The sequence below is a fragment of the Saccostrea echinata genome, unplaced genomic scaffold (assembly GCF_033153115.1).
Source record: "Saccostrea echinata isolate AGI-Se365-2 ecotype Australia unplaced genomic scaffold, CSIRO_AGI_Sech_v1 ptg000041l, whole genome shotgun sequence".
Classification (NCBI taxonomy): domain Eukaryota; kingdom Metazoa; phylum Mollusca; class Bivalvia; order Ostreida; family Ostreidae; genus Saccostrea; species Saccostrea echinata.
In genome coordinates this window covers 4523764-4535884 of record NW_026889790.1, presented here as the reverse complement: position 1 = coordinate 4535884, position 12121 = coordinate 4523764, and the positions used below count along the sequence as shown (strand labels likewise).

The following is a 12121-nucleotide window of genomic DNA, read 5'->3' as shown; positions in this document are numbered from 1 at the left end:
ATAACATAGCTCTCTAGCATCAACGTTTCAAGATCTAAGTGAAAAGACCAGGAAATTAATATCGGAAGAGCAAGAAAAGGATTTAACTTAATTAAATGCAAAGAAAAGTAAAACATGGAGGGCTGATTACACGAGGAATAGATATGTAATCACTATGGCATGTCAAACATTGCAATATTCGTTCTATTCCATTTGTATTGTATAATTTTCCATTCGTATTGTATAATTTTTCCATTTCTATTGTACATTTTACAATTTATATTGTAGAATTTTTATTTGTGTTCTATAATTTTCCATTTTTATTGTATGTTTTTCTTTTGTATTGTACATTTTTTAGCTGTATTCTATAATTATTATTTTATTCTATATTTCATTATTTAAATTTCCAATTGTATTGTACCGTCACGGTAGCTCAGTCGGTAGAGCGCTCGCTCCGTGATCGGAAGGTCGTGAGTTCGCACCTCGGCCGCGACTTACCTAAGTCGATAAAAGTAGGTAGCAACTGTTCCTTCGCCAAGCGCTTGGCACTTTAAAGTGAAAGTTGCAGGGCCTTCGGATGAGACCTTAAAAACCGAGGCCCCGTGTCACGGCAGGCGTTGGCACAATAAAGATCCCTCACTGCTCAATGGCCCTAAGTGCCACGTAAAGGTCTAAATTTGAAGCCCTTCACTGGTTTATGGTGACTTCTCTATATGAGTGAAAAATTCTCGAATGGGACGTAAATACAAATAATCAATCAATCAATTCAATTGTATTGTATAATACATTAATACACAACTTGCATTCTATAATGTTTCAATTTGTATTGTTTATGAATTCTATTTGTATTCTTCGATAATGAAATATCTTTGAATTAAAAAAATTAACATCGAAACAAATGGAATTCCTAAACAATAAATATTACAGAATGTGTATGGCTTATTATACAATACAAATTCAGATCACCAAAATATACAAAAAAAAAACTACTTGCATTCTAAATTACCTTCTAGGATTAGATGGCAAGAATGATGAAAAAAGCAAGAATAGGTAACATCAGCTGAGAAGAAGGAACTGGATAGGGCAATACTAAAAAGAGAGGGCAAAGAGGACTGTAATACATCTTCGTGGTGGCAGCCAGAAGGAATCGAGCGAGATGAAGACCAAAGACAACCCGGAGAAGAGCAGTCGAAAAAATAGGAATTCAGTTGGTTGGCAAATTTGGAACACCACCAAAACAGCAGCAGGGGACAGAAAAAGATGGAAAAAGTCTGTCGGCCTAGACGTCGAGAATTTCAAAGTAAAATAAGATCAAACTTCAAGCTCATATGGCTGAAGATTGGTTCAGCCCACTGGGAATTAAATGCAATGAACTCAAAGAGTCTTGCAACAAATGTAAAAGTTCGAAAATAAACGATCATAAAAAGTCTCAAATATAAATTTCCGAAGGGGCAAATGTTGCCGATGAATTCAATCATACGATGACTATTTTTCAGACATATGTTACAATGGAGTAATAAGTACCTTTGGCAGAGACAACACCTGCTGTGGATGGAACTATAACATAGTACCTTGACTCAGCTACATCATGTTGTAAAATAATTCACTGTTACATTTCAATGAGTTGACACAAGTAAACAAATTTCAAATTAACTTTATTTTTATCATTATCAAAATGAATATTTATCGTGATCCGTGTTATAATTTTGCATGTTTACAGATCTACAAATAGCAAAAACAGTGGACAGCAAAAAACATTTCTCTCAGTATTTTCCTTTTCATCAGTAGTGGACGTATTTTTTCCATTCATAATGTTAATTTACTTAAGTATCTGTTGGTTTAAAAAACGTATCTGAACAAAACGGGACATTCTGACATAAAAATTTAGCTTTCTGTATGACTATTCAATAAACTCTCAATATTTACTGCATAAAGCAATACTAATTATCAGTCTTAGAATTAAATACTAGCAATACTAATTATCAGTCTTGGCAATACTAACTATCAATATTGGAATAGAATACTAGCAATTCTAATTATTAGTCTTCGAATTGAATACTTGCAATACTAACTAGCAGTCTTGGAATTCAATAGTAGCAATACTAATTATCAGTCTTGGAATTGAACACTGTACCAATACATGAATTGGCGTATTCAGAATTTAACGCGATCACCGGTTATTGATTTTTTGGCGTATTATTGAATTAGCGCTACACACAAACGTGCCATATATTGTATTTTTAAATGATTTATAAGCGGTATTTATGAATTAGCGCATCGTTGTCAGCGCCAAAGCCGCTAAAATATGAAATTTAAGTACACTGTCTTACAGTACTAAACAATATTAACTGGCAGTCTTGGAATTGAATACTAGCAATACTAACTATCAATCTTGGAATCAAATACTAGCAATACTAACTAGCAGTTTTGGAATTGAATGAAATATTAAGATAACGAACAGTATTCCCTCTCGGAAGTCCAATGTAACGATACAAATTTGGAGCAGAGCAAACACGGACCTCAAAATTTAGAGATGGGATCAGGGGCCATGGAGGAACGAACATACGATGCCCACCGGTCACACCCGCCGTGTCCTCCTTGTCATGATCGGAAAAAATTCTGGAAAAGACCACAGACAGTTCAGTGTATAAATAATGGCCTAACAATTAGTATGAAAAACGTCAGTCAGGATTTGACTCAATGATAGGTTGTATGTGCTGACAAGGCCATTTGTATCGATCATAAAACTTGCGAAATGATGACTTAAAACGAGATTATTGATATCCTTGTTTCATCAACTTGATTGTCAATAGCTTGCCTCTTTTCAGAATTTCTTCATACGTAGTGCATGCTTTTGCGTATCGAATCAAATGAGAGACATAAACCTCATATGCAGCTGATAAAGGTATATTGCTACATAAGTAAGGGAAGTTGAAAAGTTGAAGTCATCACATTTATCATAAATCTTTGTTGTTAGGTTACCATTAACGTATCTTTCTAGTTTAATATCTAAATATGAAACAGATGTGTCTGACTGAGGTAACTTCTATTTCAAGTTCACTGGGATATATCGATTCGACATATGAGCATGCTCTACGTATGTACAATTTCGAAAACGAGGTAAATTATTGACAAACAAGTTGATGAAACAAGAATATCAGCAGTCTCGTTTAAAGTCATCATTTCGTAAGTTCTATGGTCGATACAATGACCCCCTGCTATAACATCTTTAAAAAAATCTACGCGTGGTCAGCTATTTAAGCAATTGCCTGCAAAGAAAAAATATCCACGGATAACAAGACAACGATTAAAAAGCATTCATCATCGAGAGTTACCAACCTCCCCAGTGTCAAAAAGTAAGGTTTATATCAGCATTATAAATTATTTTAAAAAGTAGGTCAAGTCGAAACGTCACGAGGTCGGTAACCATGGTAATTTACAAAAGCCATATCCTCAAATACATGTAATACATGACAAAATATCAGATCCAAACTTCTTACAGTTCTCAAGATAAAAGATGTATAGAGAAAGAGAGGGACGGACAGACAGACGCCGGTGTAAAGTGATCCTTAAACGTCGCTCTGCTCTGCAGATGACACAAAAAGTTGAATACAAAGGTCCATCTTTGTTAAAAATCATCAATTCAAACTGAGTCTTAACCGTCACGATAGCTCATTCGGTAGAGCGCTCACTCCGTGATCGAGAGGTCGTGGGTTCGAGCCCTGGCCGTGACTTACCTAAGTCGATAAAAAATAGCAACTGTTAATTCGCCAAGCGCTCGGCACTTTGAAGAGAAAATTGCGGGTCCTTCGGATGAGACCTTAAAAACCGAGGCCCCGTGTCAGGGCAGGCGTTTGCACGATAGAGATCCCTCACTGCTCAATGGCCCTGAATGCCTAGTAAAGGTCTAAATTTGAAACCCTTCACCGGTATATGGTGACGTCTCTATATGGGTAAAAAATTCTCGAATGGGACATAAAACTACATACATACATACAATCAATCAATCAATCAATCAATTTTTCATTCTACGTCTGAAAATCCAGCTTAAACTAACAGTTCACATGAAAGATGAAATTCTTCAAAATAACATTTTTTTTATACGTTTAACATTTCATCCAAGGTGAGTTTGATCTACCCTTTCTATACTGGATTCCTAAACTTAATTTTAAAAGAAAACTTACAAAGATACATTGCCGGGTCCAGCAAATGCTCTAAAAGGCCCCATCTCTACTCCTTACGAAAAATATTAACAAGGCTGACATGGTCCTTGTATAGACCATTAAATTTGCGATATGTTGACTTTAAACAAGATTGTTGATATTCTTGTATGATCAATTTATTTTTCAGTAGCTTTTCTCGTTTTAGAAATTGTTCGTACGTAGAGCATGCTCTTGCGTATTGACTCAACTGGTAGAAGTAAACCCCATATGCAGGTAATGAAGGTACATTGCTACATACGTAAGGGAAGTTGACGATAGAAAAATTGAAGTCATCACGTTTATTATAAAGTTTTGCTGTTAGGTTACATTTAACGTCTCCTTCTAGCTAAATATTTATGTAGTAATATTCCACTATCACCTGCAGACGGTGTTTACGTCTCCCAACTTATTCGATACTCAAGAGCATGTTCTGAGTAAGGTCAATTTTAGAACCGAGGCAATCTATTGACAGATAAGTTGATGTTTCAGGGATTTCAACCACCTCGTTTAAAGTCAGCATTTTGTAAATTCTAGGGTTGTTATAATGACCTTGTTCACAAATGTGATCTACCACTGGGTTGTATTTTGGCCAGCATGTTTCATACCAATTGTTAGGCCTTTGTTTTTTTTTTAATACTAAATATGGCCACGGAATGTTTGAATTGATGATATATTGCATGTATTATTAAGATTTCTTAAGTCTATCCATTGCTGGGATGTATGTCTATGTTATGAAAGCAAGTTTTTCAAGCTTGAGCCCATTAAGTGCCGAGTATAGAACTAACTTAATGTATGAAAATGATAGACCTAACAAGAGAATAAGCTACAGATCATTAAAGCATACTACTTTTTTGCGAAATCGTTGAGTAGAGTAACATCTTTAACATTGAAATAAAAATTGATACGATGATGATGATGATGATGCATAAAATAATGTGACAATCTATCAAGAATGAAGATATTTTTTGATTCATACTCATATGGGAAACTAGATTGATCTTTTCATTGTAGCAAACCACTTCAAAGGACAAAGGATCCGTTAAGGATGATTTTATTTTTGGCATTCTGTTCACTTCTTTGGCTTCCGATCATATATTCGTCTTCTGATCGAGGTTTGTTTACTCATTCTTTTTAAAGATTATAATTACATATATCATGAATTTATATATTTATTTATTCCATGAAACATGAAGATGATAAGCGTTTTAGAAATTGTTCGAATGTATAACATGCTCTTGCATATCGAATCAATTTGGAGACAAACTCCATTTGCAAGTGATAGTGGTTTTTTGTCATGTAAATGAGGGAAGTGGACGATAGAACAGTCCTCCCCTTTATCATAATGTCTCTTTAAGCTAGCAACTTTAATGTTTCTTTTGTTTCTTGTTCATGAAAATATGCACGTGACACTGACTGGAGAGTACATAGCCATTTTCACAAAAAGAAAAAAATCATCAATGATGTGAAACAATTTACAACTCAACTATGTCATACAAAACAATTTACAATACTGAGTCTTGAGTACTGACTATCAGTAATTATTTTCTATAGCTATTTGTGGAATTTATCCATACGATCCTGCTATTGATATCTGCTGCAGCGGAATGGTAAATAGGTGGAGCATCGGCAGAAAATGCTGTAGAATGCTTGCATACGACCCTGCTTTTGATATTTGTTGCAAGGGAGTCATTAACTATCGAAGTAGAAGCAAAAGTTGCTGCGGAACTAAAGCATATTACCCCATTTTTGATATTTGCTGCAACGGAGTTGTACATGTGCGGGCAAAGGAAAAAGTTGCTGCGGAACTAAAGCATACAACCCTGGTTTAAACAAATGCTGCAGTGGAGTTATCTGCTAGATAAATGGCTCATAAAAAATTTGATTAAACTTTTCTTGTAACCGTTTTATTAGTTACTTTAATACAAGCCATCTTTTTCTTCAGTTCATAACTTTGAGTCTTCGTTTCAAATGCATATTATGACATTGTTTTTTTTATGTTCTGTCAGCATTGAGTGGGATAATAAAATAAACAATTGTTCATGTATTTATCATGAAAAGACTTTAAAATGGTGTCATCAGAAAATAATAAAGAATTACTTGTATACATGTGATACATTTATTCTGTTTAAATTGGATTAAACAATCAAAGCAATGATATTCTTGATAAATGGTTTAGATTACGTACAATGAGCTTCTAAATATAATGTTATACATAGATATGGAAGGCAAAAGACGCATACCTAAGTGGAAATTTATTCAAAAAGTTGGAAACTAGTCTTTAAAAATTAGATTTTTAAAGGAAGTCCTGCACTTTAGCGAACGTTATTTAAATTTTGTCTTCAAACATAACTCATATTTCAGAGGAATTTAAAAACAAAAATTTCCTTTAAAAACCACTTAAACCGTGAAAAGTTTAATGCAATTGTCAAACATCACGGATTGAAAACTACGAGTCGATCTGATTTTTTAAAAATTGATAGGAAGGCGCATGTTACACCAAGTCCAAATAAATTCTAGCAGAGTCTTTTTACACTTGTGAACTCAGTTCAGGGTTTGAAAGCGTTTCCACAAATCAAAATACGGTGGTTTAAAAAATGTCATTTATTCACATAGAAATATGTATATTTGTGTTTTCTGTGGAAGAAACTCTTTTTTAGAAATTTTCTGATCAGTATCTATGAGCAATTATTCAGATTTACAAGTATTTAAAACCCATTATTTATATAGAGGAAAATAATACAAGCATGATTATTATGATATTGGCGATTGTTGGTCGTGGCATTTTTAAAAGCAGCAAGGGGTCGCCAAGCGTAAAGGGCGACCCCAAATTACAACAAGCAGCAGCAGCAGCAAACAACATGAAAGCATATACATATACTATTAATAAGCATAAATATGCCCGTTCCGGGTATACCGCGAACGGAAATTATATTTTATGTATTTTACATAAACTTTACATGTATGTAGAGTTATCGTTCCGGGTTAACCGCGAACGTTACTCAACATATTTTAGCAAGTAAAGCAATGCATGGATTTGTTGAAAGCAGTACACATTTTGAACAGTAATTGCGTTTGTTTTAAGCAAGCAAAGCAGACCAGTTCATGAATATGTTGAAAGCAGCACACATTTTCAAAGTAAATAAGTTTGTTTTAATTAAGCAGCAGCAGCACAATGAATTATAGCATCAGTTGAATTGCTCGGCGCAAACTAGAACATGAGATGACACAACGGAAAAAAAAACCAAAACACCCACTTCAATGGAATGCCATGCTGGAATTCTCCACGCGAGGCTGAACACAATTAAAAATCACAGCATACAAAGTCAGGCCAGTGGAATGAAAATAATAACGATGATGAAATGATTGACTTTTTTTAACCCTCAAGTGTTGTAGTGATGATGATGATAGCAATAATGGTTATGACATATGTTAACCGATTATTTAACGGTTATCAATGCAATGTGGATGACGATAATGTGACTGGTTGTAGTTAGGATGTTAGATTAGTGATATAGACAATGTTGACATAAGCTTTTCCAGCGTCAACTTTCCTTATTTATATAGTAAATTCCGCTATCACCTGCATATGGTGTTTATGTCTCCCAACTTATTCGATACTAGTACTTAAGAGTATATTTAAACCGGGGCAGGCTACTGACAGAAAAGGTGATGTTACAGAGACAACCTGTTTAAAATCATCATTTCGTAAATTTTATCGTCGTTATAATGACCTTATCAAATATAACCTATCATTGTGTAGTATTTTGACTGATATATTTCATACCAATTGTAAGGCATTTGACAATGGTATATTCGTCTTCCTGACTGATACATAGGGCTCACCACAGGCTCTTCGCTGTCTTTAGTGTAGCAGCGAAGATGATAGTACTTACGACCCTTTATTATGATGATGATGACATACAGAGTTTTAAACTTTGAGTGTTAAAACAAGAATAATGACATACCTAATGTTTTATTATCTACTGAAGCAAGAATGACAGCCTCGATACTGAAAAAAAAATACAGCAAGTGCTTAATTTGATTAAGTGCCTGACCTAAAGTAACTCTGAGTAACCACGCATGTAAAAATAACGGGAAAATACCATACCAATGATTTATTGATTTTAACTGGATTTACAAATCTAATTAGCATTTTTGTTTAAAAGCGTAGTTTGTTTAAATATCAGAGGATTACATCTAACGGGAGAGTAAGGTACAGTTGATATAAGCATTTGTTGTGGCGGTTGAAGAGTAACCTTAACATTAAAAATATTATGTCAATTGATGTGTTAAATGTCAGAAACGATAGTAGTATCTAAAAACCTCGATAGTAGTATCTAAAAAGTACGATTGTAGTAACAAAAAAGGCCACTTCTCAAAAGTAACACGTTTTTGAAATTATTTTTTATTGTAGCCATCCATTAAACAAGCCTTGACAGACGTCAACTATGATTTTGTATTTGGTGTTCATTTCCTTCTTTTGCCTTTCGATCTCAGATTCGGTTGTAGCACAAGGACGAGGTATTTATTTATTTATTTATTTAGTAACTTAGTTATTATCTATTAATTAAAAGTCATGTTCAAATGACCATTTTTTCTTTTTTGAAAATTTATTTATTTTATATGAAGGGAGTGTAAAAATAAATGGAAACATATACAAAAGCAAAACAAGATCATGGAAAATTGTAGGAAACCTAAAACTGGAAGGAGTTACCGAAAAAAATATTCAAAAGTAAGAACAAATTTTTTAAGATTGAATGTATCTAAAGCTCCAAATAAGTCAAAGGAATTATTTCTATGGTAGGAAAGTTTTGTAGTTTAATTGTTTGAGATAAGTATTGTTTATAAAGTACATGTATATAATTATACACTGAAGAGGGTCTAATAGCAAGCTAAATGTAAGTTTTTTTCACATACAAATAATTGTATAGGTCTTACCTAATCGAAAAAATTATGCATTTGACTTAGTACTCTCTTTAGCCCTCATATATTAAGTGATTCTTATGAAATTTATTTTAAGGTATTTATTTCGACCATAACTGATCTATGTTTTTAATTGAAAAGTCGGCAAAACATCTATTATGATTCTTGTTTTCATGTTTGTACCTAAATAGAACTAAAAATATTGGAAAAACATAGCGTATTTTTCAATACAAATGGAACACAGAAATCTACTAACCTTGGTGATTTACAAATTTTCGTTAAGAACATTCTTAACAAGTTAATATAAAGAAGATGCTTGACATTTCTGATTGACAATATCTACGTAGTTTTTGGAGATCAAGTCTTCCAACAATTTCTCGGAATTTCCATGGGTACTAAAATTGCCCCGTTATTAACAGACATATTTTTGTATTCACATGAAGCAGAATTTATTTTAAAAAAACTACATTAAAAGAAGTCCCTTGCTGTGGCCTTCAATTCAACATTTAGATATATCAACGACGTTTTATCTATGAACAATATTCATTTTCATTCCTACATTAACTCGATATATCCATTTGAATTCGAAATAAAAGATACCATAGAGTCTGACACATCTGTTTCATATTTGATATTTTACTAGAAAAGACGTTAATTTTAACCTAACAACAAAAGTTTATGATAAACTTGATGGCTTCAATCGTCAACTTCCCTTATTTATTTAGCAATATACCATTATTACCTGCATATGGAGTTTATATGTCTCCCAGTTGATTCGATACGTAAGAGCATGTTCTACCTACGAACAATGTCTAAAACGAAGCAAGCTGTCAAAAAATAAGTTGATGAAACAAGGGTATCAACAGTCTCGGTTAAAGTCAACAATTCACACATTCTAATGTCTATACAATGACACTGTCAGCAAATACAGTCTATCATTAAGTCGAATGTTGACTGACCTTTTTCATACAAATTGTTAGGCCATGATTTCACACGCTGAGTTGCCTACGGATTTTTTTCCGTTTACCCTCTCATGACGAGGAGCACATGGCGGGTGTGACCAGTCCACACCGGATGCTTACTTCCCCATGGCACCTGATTCCACCTCTGATATTATTTATTTTAGGTCCGTGTTTGCCCTGCTCCGAATTTGTATTGTTTCATTGGACCTTTTAGCTTGATTTCTGTTCATCTTCATATTTCATTTAAGATGTACCACATCACTCAAAGTTAAAAGCAATCCAAAAAAGTAGCGCAAAGTTGTCGTTGAGAAGCAGATGGGACTGAAGTAAAATAGCAGAAAAGCAGGACGGTTTTTTATTCTTTGATTTGAACACTAAACACCAAATAAGAATGCATTTAATAAGCCCTTACTATATTGTTAAGATTACAAATATACTTAAATTAATCTCTGACATATTAAGAAATACATCAGAATGTCCCGAAATCTTATCTTTTGCCAGGTGATCTGATATGTTTCAAATACCTTAAATATTATTTGAAAAAGGTAATAGGGTCCTACACAGAACAATTTATCATGAATCAAAACTATTTACACCATAGATTTAAAAAAAAAATTCTCCGTTTGGCAATAATCAAACGTTACATGAATGTTAAATTTAAATATAAATAATATAATAAAGGATTGTAGTCTTATGGTCTTGAAATAAGAGTCTATCAGATCTACAGAAATAGAGTGAAATATATGGAAATAACGAACAGGATTCAACCTCAAAGTCAATTAAGCAATACAAACCAGGAGCAGAGCAAACACGGACCTCTAAAACATCAGAGGTGGGATCAGGTGCCATATAGGAGTATGCATCCCCTGTCGACCGGTCACACCCGCCGTTCAATTTATGATTTCTTTTACTGCTATGGTACCATTAAAAATGGACTTTAAAACAAAAATAAAAATGCATTTAGGTCATGACATTTTTTATTCCTAAACAGTCAACGTTAAACGTGTTAAGATACGTTGCGATTTGCTTAAAAAAAGCCCCCTCCCCCCTTTCCACATTACCATAGGTACACGCTATGTTTCAATTCGTACTTGTAGTTATAATTAGGAGTTTCTAGAATGTAAAAGGTAGAGATCACGAACGAAAATTCTCGCCATATTTTAAAACTTAATGATATGATCGAACTTTTTTTCTTCGGTGAGTTAAACAAGAAACATGCTGCTTTCACAAAAAAATATCCTTGAAATTGAATACCAGCGATGCTAATTATCAGTCGTTCTCTCCTCAGGTGTTTGTGGAACTCGGTCATACAACCCTAGCTTTGATATTTGCTGCAACGGAGTTATCAATAGCCGAGGTAGGGGTAGAAGTTGCTGCGGGACTACAGCATACAACTCTGGTTTTGACATTTGCTGCAACGGAGTTATTAATAGCCGTGGTAGGGGTAGAAGTTGCTGCGGGACTACAGCATACAACTCTGGCTTTGACATTTGCTGCAACGGAGTTATTAATAGCCGTGGTAGGGGTAGAAGTTGCTGCGGGACTACAGCATACAACCCTGGGTTTAACAAATGCTGCAATGGAGTTGTCTGCTAGATAAATGACGGAATATAGAAATAAAATTTTCCAATTCTTTCGTTGAAATTATTACTTTATAAATTATTAGTCCACTACCGGTAAAACCTGAGGGGACTATAGGTTTCCTCTGAGTCTGTCCGTCCTTCTGTCTATCTGTCTGTCTGTCCCTCTGTCCGTCTGTCCCTCTGTATGTCTGTCAGTCTGTCCCACTTGGTTTTCCGCACTTTTCTTCTAAACGCTTGCAGATATTGAGCTGCTTTTGGTATGTGAGTGTATCTTGATGAGTTACAGATCAAGTTTGCATTTCGTTCCGCTTCAATGATTTTTGACGGAATTACGACCTTTTCAATTTTTCAGGGATTTCCGCACTTTTTTTCTAAACGCTTGCAGATATTGAGCTGATTTTTGGTATGTTAGTTTACCTTGATGAGTTATTGATCAAGTTTGCATTTCGTTCCACTTCATTGATTTTTGACG

The 12121-nt window shown here is 34.2% G+C and overlaps 1 long non-coding RNA gene across 1 annotated transcript; it reads left to right on the top strand.

The window, feature by feature from the left end:
- Positions 1–8620: 8620 nt before the first annotated feature.
- On the top strand, positions 8621–11702 carry LOC133200959 (uncharacterized). The gene is made up of 2 exons (XR_009723019.1): positions 8621–8702; positions 11355–11702. It is a non-coding gene; the product is annotated as an uncharacterized LOC133200959 (long non-coding RNA).
- Positions 11703–12121: the final 419 nt, after the last annotated feature.